This window comes from Chrysochloris asiatica, unplaced genomic scaffold (assembly GCF_000296735.1).
Source record: "Chrysochloris asiatica unplaced genomic scaffold, ChrAsi1.0 scaffold00100, whole genome shotgun sequence".
NCBI classification, from domain to species: Eukaryota; Metazoa; Chordata; class Mammalia; order Afrosoricida; family Chrysochloridae; genus Chrysochloris; species Chrysochloris asiatica.
In genome coordinates, this window is record NW_006408618.1 from 3,798,181 (window position 1) to 3,805,539 (window position 7,359).

Below are 7,359 nucleotides of genomic sequence, written 5' to 3' on the forward strand. Positions count from 1 at the left end.
TAAACAGATAATCAATTGATCATATACAAGTTCAGGCTGAAGCAGAAAAAAAAAAAAAAAAATGAGAATAACTCCACAAGAGTCAAAATATGACCTTAAATGTATCTTATCTGAATTGAGAGACCATATCAAGACAGATTAGATACCAATGACAAAAGACCAGAAGAGCTGTGGGATGACATCAAGAACTTCATACATAGGTTTTACATGTGCTATAACTGTCTATGAAGTTTCAAATCATATTCGAACCAGTCAGGGTCTTTGTGATTGGGGCAGCTGGTCAAATTGCATATTCACTGCTGTATAGTAATGCAAATGGCAAAATCATTGGTGGAGACCAGCCCAATTCTCATGCTACTGGATAACACCCCCATGGAGGGTGTCCCCAAAGGCATCTTGATGGAACTGCAAGACTGTACTTCTCCTGAAATATATCATTGCAACAGATAAGGAAGAAGTTGCCTTTAAAGACGAGAATGTGGCCATTCTCATGGGTATGATGCCACAAAGGGAGGGCATGGAGAAGAAAGAGTTACGGAAAACAAATGTGAAAATCTTCAGATTCCAGGCAAATACAAAAATGCATTGGATCAATATACAAAGAAGTCAGTAAATGTTATCATTGTGGAAAACTTATCCAATACCAACTAACTGCCTGACTGCCATAAAATGGACTCCATCCATCCCCAAGGAGAACTTCAGTTGCTTGACTCACCTGTATAATAACTGAGTTATGACTCACCTTGTGCTTTAACTTGTCGTGACTTTTAAAGATGTAAGAAATGTCATCATCTGAGGAAATAATTTCTCCACTCAGCATCCAGATGTCAACCATACCTGAGGTGAAATTTCAAGGAAAAGAAGTTGCCATTTATGACGCTCTGAAAAATGCCAGCTGGCTTAATTCATCACAGTGCAGCAGCATGATGCCACCATCAACAAGGTTTGAAAACTGTCCAGTGCAATGTCTGTGGTGACAGCCATCAATGAACACATCAGAGACATCTGGTTGGGAATCACAGAGGAGAGTTTGTATCCATGAGTTTAAGAGTTATGTGAGACACCATGAAGAAAATCAGCTTATGGTTGATCAGAATTCCAGAACAGGAAGAGACAATAAAAAAACACAGAAATTTGTTGAAGAGCTGTTGGAAGAAAACTTCCCAAACATTCTGAAAGATGAGAAGATGAGCGTATAAGAAGCAGAACAAACCCTAGAAGATAATAATCTGAGATTGCCATACATGACAATACCACCCTGAACTCAATCCAGATATAGAAATATTAAAAGTAAACAAACCTCAAGGCTGAAAATATGGAACCAGAGATATCAATTTATAATTAAGTCAACTATAATAAAAATAGAAGGAATCGTGTTCTTACAGAACTTCCAAAAGACAAGTAAGTCAAGTAGACTTCAAGATATAACAGACTGTTTTAAATAGGGAAAAATAATAATAAATTATAGAGTAACCTCAAATAAAATTAATACACCTGCACATCAAAATAAAAAAGAGGAAAATCAGAATTATTTAATAAACATTAATACAACAGAAGTGAAAACATAAAACCTATAAGCAAAATGAACTCAGTGGAGAAAATTATATGGAACAAAGAAACCAGCAGCAAAATACACACACACACACACAAAAAAAACAACAACAACTGAAAAAACAGCAAAATGACAGCAATCAATTCAAACCTATTGATAATTATACTGAATGTAAATATGTTAAATGTACCATTCAAGAGACAAAGAGAGCAGAATAGATAAGAAAACAGGATCCTTCAATATGCTGTCTTCAAGAGACATATCAAAAAGATGGAGACAGCCTAAATGCCCATCAACAGAAGAATGTTTAAACAAACACACAATGGAATGTTACACACTTGAAAAATAGCGATGAATCTGCAAAACACCTTACAACATGAATGAACCTGGAGGACATTATGCTGAGTGAAATTAGTCAATCAAAAATACAAATATTTTATGATACCAATGTTGTTGTTAAGTGCTGTCGAGTTGGTTCTGACTCATAGGGATTTTGCGTAGGGTTTCTGAGGAGCTGCCAGTGAGCTTGACCTGCCAACCTTGCCATTCAAACTAACATTGAAGTCTAGTGCATTAACCCACACAGCCACACCAGAACTCCTTATAATGGTTGCTGTTTTTGTTAGGTGCCATCGAGTTGTTACTGACTCATAGTGACCCTATGCACAGCAGAACGAAACACTGCCCGATCTTGGGCCAACCTCAATACTGTTGCCATGTTTGAGTCCATCGATGCTGCCACTTAGTGGGAGGTAAAACTATTCACAGCCTAGAGGGTAGACATATGTTAACATGGGTGACAGGGCAGGCAATATACAAAAAGAGGAAAGTTAGCAGAGGACATGAGAAGGTAGAGGGAGACATAGGGAGGTATGCAAAAGTGAATAATAAATACTGTTAACTGTTGGTACATGGAAGGGATTACAAGCATTGCAATTAAACAAAGTAATATGGCTTGTTGAAAGTTAAACTGATGATCTGTTCTATAAACCTTCACTCAATTCACATTAAAAAGTTAAAAAAAAAAAAATTGCAGCAGTACGTTGACAGGAAACTGCCAGAAATTCAATCCAGATTCAGGAGAGGACATGGAACTAGAGATATTATTGCTGACATCATATGGATATTGGCTGAAAGCAAAGAATACTAGAAAGATGTCTACTTGTGCTTTATTCACTATGCAAAGGCTTTCACCTGTACTGATAATAACAATCTATGGGTAATATTGTGAAGAATGAGCATTCCAGAACACTTCATTGTGCTCATGAGGAACCTGTACATAGACCAAGAGGCAGTTATTTGAATAAAACAAGAGGATACTGAATGGTTTAAAATCAGGAAAGGTGTGTGAGAGGGTTGTACCCTTTCACTACAGTTTTTCAATCTTTATGATGAGCAAATACTGTGAGAAGCTGGAGTTACGTGAAGGAGAACATGGCAGCAGGATTGAAGGAAGACTCATTAACAACCTGTGACATACAGATAATAAAACCTTGCTTTCTGGAAGCAAAGAGGACTTAAATATTTACTGATGAAGACCAAATAATACAGCTTTCAGTATGGATTACACTTTAATTTAAAGAATACAAAAAAATCCTCACAACGAGACCAATAAATAACATCATGATAAATGGAAAATAGATTGAAGTTGTCAAAGACTCAGTTTGTTTAGGTCCACAATCAACACTCATGGAAGAAGCAGTGAAGAAATTAAAGGACATATTGCATTAGGCAAATCTGCACAGGACCTCTTTAAAGTGTGCAAGAGCAAAGATGTCAGTTTGAGAAATCAGGTGTGTCTGACCTTCATCATGATATTTTCAGTAGCCTCATATGAATGTGGAAGCTGGACAATTAATAAGGAAGACCACAGAAGAATAGATGCATTTGGATTATGGTGTTAGAGAAGAATATTAAAAGTCCCATGAACTGCCAAAACAAACAACAAATCTATAAATCTGTTGGAAGCAGCACAGCCAGAATGGTCCTTAGAAGCCAGGATAGCAAGACTTCACCTCTCATATTTCAGACATGTTATCAAGAGGGACCAGCCCCTGGAGAAGGACATCATGCTTGGTAAAATGGAGGGTCAGCAAAAAAGGGCAAGATGCCCAAAGAGATAGATTGATATCGATGCAGCAACAATGGGTTCAAATGTAACAACTGTGAGGATGACACAGGACAGGACAGTGTTTTGTTCTGTTGGTCATAGGGTCGCTATGAGTCAGAGCTGACTTAGGGCACTTAACAACAGCAGTCTCATTAGGGTGCCTTCAAAAATAAAAGGTTCAACTAAAAGAGTGGCTTCTGAGGGCATCTGCTGGGCCTGTTAAATTCAAGGCAGAGAGGTCAGCTCAGAAAGTTATGGTGACTATTTTTGGGGACTGTAAAGGGATAATCCTGATAGATTATCTCCCAGACTACAGGATGATAGTGGTGATTATTCAGAAGAAGTTTTAAGAGAATTTAAAATTGCATTGATGAGAAAGAGGCCAGGAAAACTGCATTAAGGAAAATTTCCATCAGTACAACACACTTGTTCATTCTTTGAGGATAGCAAGGGCTGTCCTACAAGAATTTCATTGTAAAAATGTATCCATACATACACCCTACAGTCCTTTAGATTTCTTTTTATTCCCAAACTCAAAGAACATTGAAAAGGAATATGATTTGAGTCCCTCCAGGATGCCCATGCTGGCATTTTGAAATGATGTCAATCAAAGAACACAGAATTCTTCAAAGCAGATGGGAGAACAATTAGGCAGGTTTGAATGGGCTAAGTGGGACAGAAGTAAAGAATGATGTATGCACAACCTTGGAACAACAGGGCTCTGGGATACAGAGATTGAGACATGGTTGGAATGGGGAAAAGGGGGAATAATGTTAAGATGCTTGACTGTCTTTTGAATCTTGGTTCCCCTTGCATACCATTATAAAATAGACACTGGAGGGGGAGAGAGAGGAATAGCCAGAAACTTCACCATAGAAAGCTTGTAAATCCGGCTTCTGCCTATAACTGATTGGAATACCTAAAATGGGGCTACAACGTGCCCACTAAAGGAGGCTTCCTGCAGAGCCTCTGCAATACATAAGACTAGAGTTAGAAGCCTGAACCACATCCATATCTCCATAGATGGGAAATTTCCACTTGAAAGGACGCGCAGACCAGCCTGGAGTAGCTAGAAGAACAGAAGATACTTCTTGAAAGAAAGACCTACAGGAAAAATACAAAACAATAGAGGCAGACGACTGTTAAGTACAAGAACAAACAAGTTGCTTGCCCAGGAAACATCAAGGCAAGTGGTCGGGTTCCCTCAATGCAAACCCCCTTCTTCCTAGACTAAGACTCAATGGGAATATATACTCTGATTGGTGATCATGCTCATCACCGATAAGGGGAAGTGAGGGAAAACCAGCAATGAAGCGGCGAGCTAAGTCCTACAATGTTCATTAGACTTCTGTGAACCCAGGTCTAGACCTGGTTGGCCAGCAGTGGCAAGACCTGGGGACTCTTGGGCCCAGAGTTAGTGACATAGCCACATAGTACTAGAGTGGAGAGTGAAGTGTTCAGCTGATAAAAAGAGAGGGCATATGCACAAGAATGCCCACACTTGCAGATAATATCCACTTGACCTGGCTTCAGTGACTGGACAATCAGAGCTCAACCAGAAGAAGAAAGAAGAGGAAAAAAAGAGTAATCTAATACAATTTGATGAACTTGACCTACACCTATGGATGCAATAGCTCAAAAGAGGGAGCAAATCTTTACAGCGAGAATCATTCCCACCCCCTCCACACAGAGTAGACAGGGATGGGCAACTTGGACATTAGATACCCAAAATGGTGGGGTAGGGGTGGGGGCTGCAAAGGCAAGAAGTGACTGACTTACAAGCTTTCAAGAGGGAACCTAGAGCCATAGGGCCAGGAGGAAGGCAGAATCTCCAGTGAGTAGTATCCAATCTGTCTAGGCAGGGCTGATGAAATGAAATGCAGATGGGTTCTTGTGATACAATAGTGAATAATTGTTATCAGGACTGATTGTGAGGGCTGGAAATGTAAAGGTAGACACTTTATTACAAGGAAGGGAATGAGTAACTTTCCAGTCTAGGAGTGAAGGTCCCTAGGACCATTAACGGAGAAGAGTGGAGTGCAGGACCCTACCCAGAGAAGCAGTGATGCCTGAGATGGAGGCAGAGACGATGACATGGAGCAATGGAGCAGCTGGGGACTTTAGATCCAGAGAGGGAGAGGGACTGTGTTCTGAAACCTGGGGGGGTGCGTGGGGGGGAGAGGTGTGGTGACAGGCTTGTAGGGTATACCCTTTGAAACGATATACAATAGAATGAATGTAAAACTAATGTTCTCCCATGTAAACTATCACATAACACAATAAAACATTAAAAAAAAAAAAGAACACAGAACTCTTCAGGGAAGGATTAAAGAGAAGGAACCATTGCTTTCAGAAGTGTATAGACCTAGATGGAGGACATGGTGAGAAACAGTAGCTTCATATTTATTTATTTTTCATGATTTCTTGATAAGTTTCTATGATTTCATAGCAGTAGTTCTTGACTTACCTTGTATAAGCTCCATGAGTATATAGAGGTGGTGCGGATATTTTGTTCATATTGCATGTCCAACACCTTTCACAGGACCTGGCATAGAGCTGCTGTATAAAACATATTAATTTCATAACCAAATGAATAACAAGATAGATACACTAGAATTTAGGGTAGTAATTTTCCAGTAGGGGGAGCTTGATTTGTTGATTATTAGGAGCTAAAATTCTAGTTTTGTTACTATGTTATTTTAAGCAAATCATTTTATCTTTCTGTTCTTTAGTTTTCCCACACATAAAGAAAACATAATAATATCTTATTAATATGTTTATGGAAATATTACTCATCAAGACAATTTAGAAGTGGTGACAAGTGGCCATATTACTACTTAGGTAGGTGTGTATTTAAGCAAATGAAAAGCTTAAACTAACTTATAGAATAATTCCAGTTGGATGTGATTCCTCCCCTCCAAACTGGAAAAGTTCTCTGTGTAAGCTAACAGAAATAAGTCTGCTGACAGTACATGGCTTACATGATCTAAAAAGAAACCAAACCTTTAAGCATATCTTCATGAGTTATTTTGTGTTTCTTTGATAGGAGATGTGGAAAAGGAACTGCAAAATCTCAAGGAGGGACTAAGGAAAATATCTTGAAATTTTGACTACAGATTGCTGCTTTTTATATCTATCTAGACTAGCAAGATGTGCAATACTGCTAAATTTCCCCAGACCTGGTATATACTTGACTTCCATTTGAATAGCAACTTAAATATGCATAATATTTTACCAAGCATTTTCACCTTTATAAGTGGTGAAGAAATTACTACTATTTTAAAAGAGCAGAAATTTATCTTGTAGAGTTAGGTAACTTCTCCCTAGGTTACATAATTAGTAAAAGGCTATGGAGGGTGGGGCAGGAAAGGGGGAGAGAGGTAAGTGCTCGCGAACTCTAGCATTTTGACTTCTGATCCACAGCTTAATGTAACATAGAGTCATTACCATAACATTCCTCAAGTGTTAAGTATTAAATTGACATTTCCTGATGGCTCTAAAAGAGACATGTAAATAAGCAACAAGTTATTTTATAAAAAGAATCACTAAAAAATAATCTATAATCGTGTAAGCATCTAGAATATTGGGCCTGAATGATCTTGCCAATAGTCACAGCATCTCAAACTTCTTTTCTTGGTTTCATGACTTATTACAGTTTTAAAACTTTTTTTTTTAAATCATAACTTCATAGTTTAGA

General features: G+C 38.4%; 1 pseudogene; it reads left to right on the plus strand.

Moving 5' to 3' along the window:
• The first annotated feature begins 224 nt into the window (after positions 1-224).
• Positions 225-1,059, plus strand: LOC102822208 (annotated as a pseudogene).
• The last annotated feature ends 6,300 nt before the right edge of the window (positions 1,060-7,359 follow it).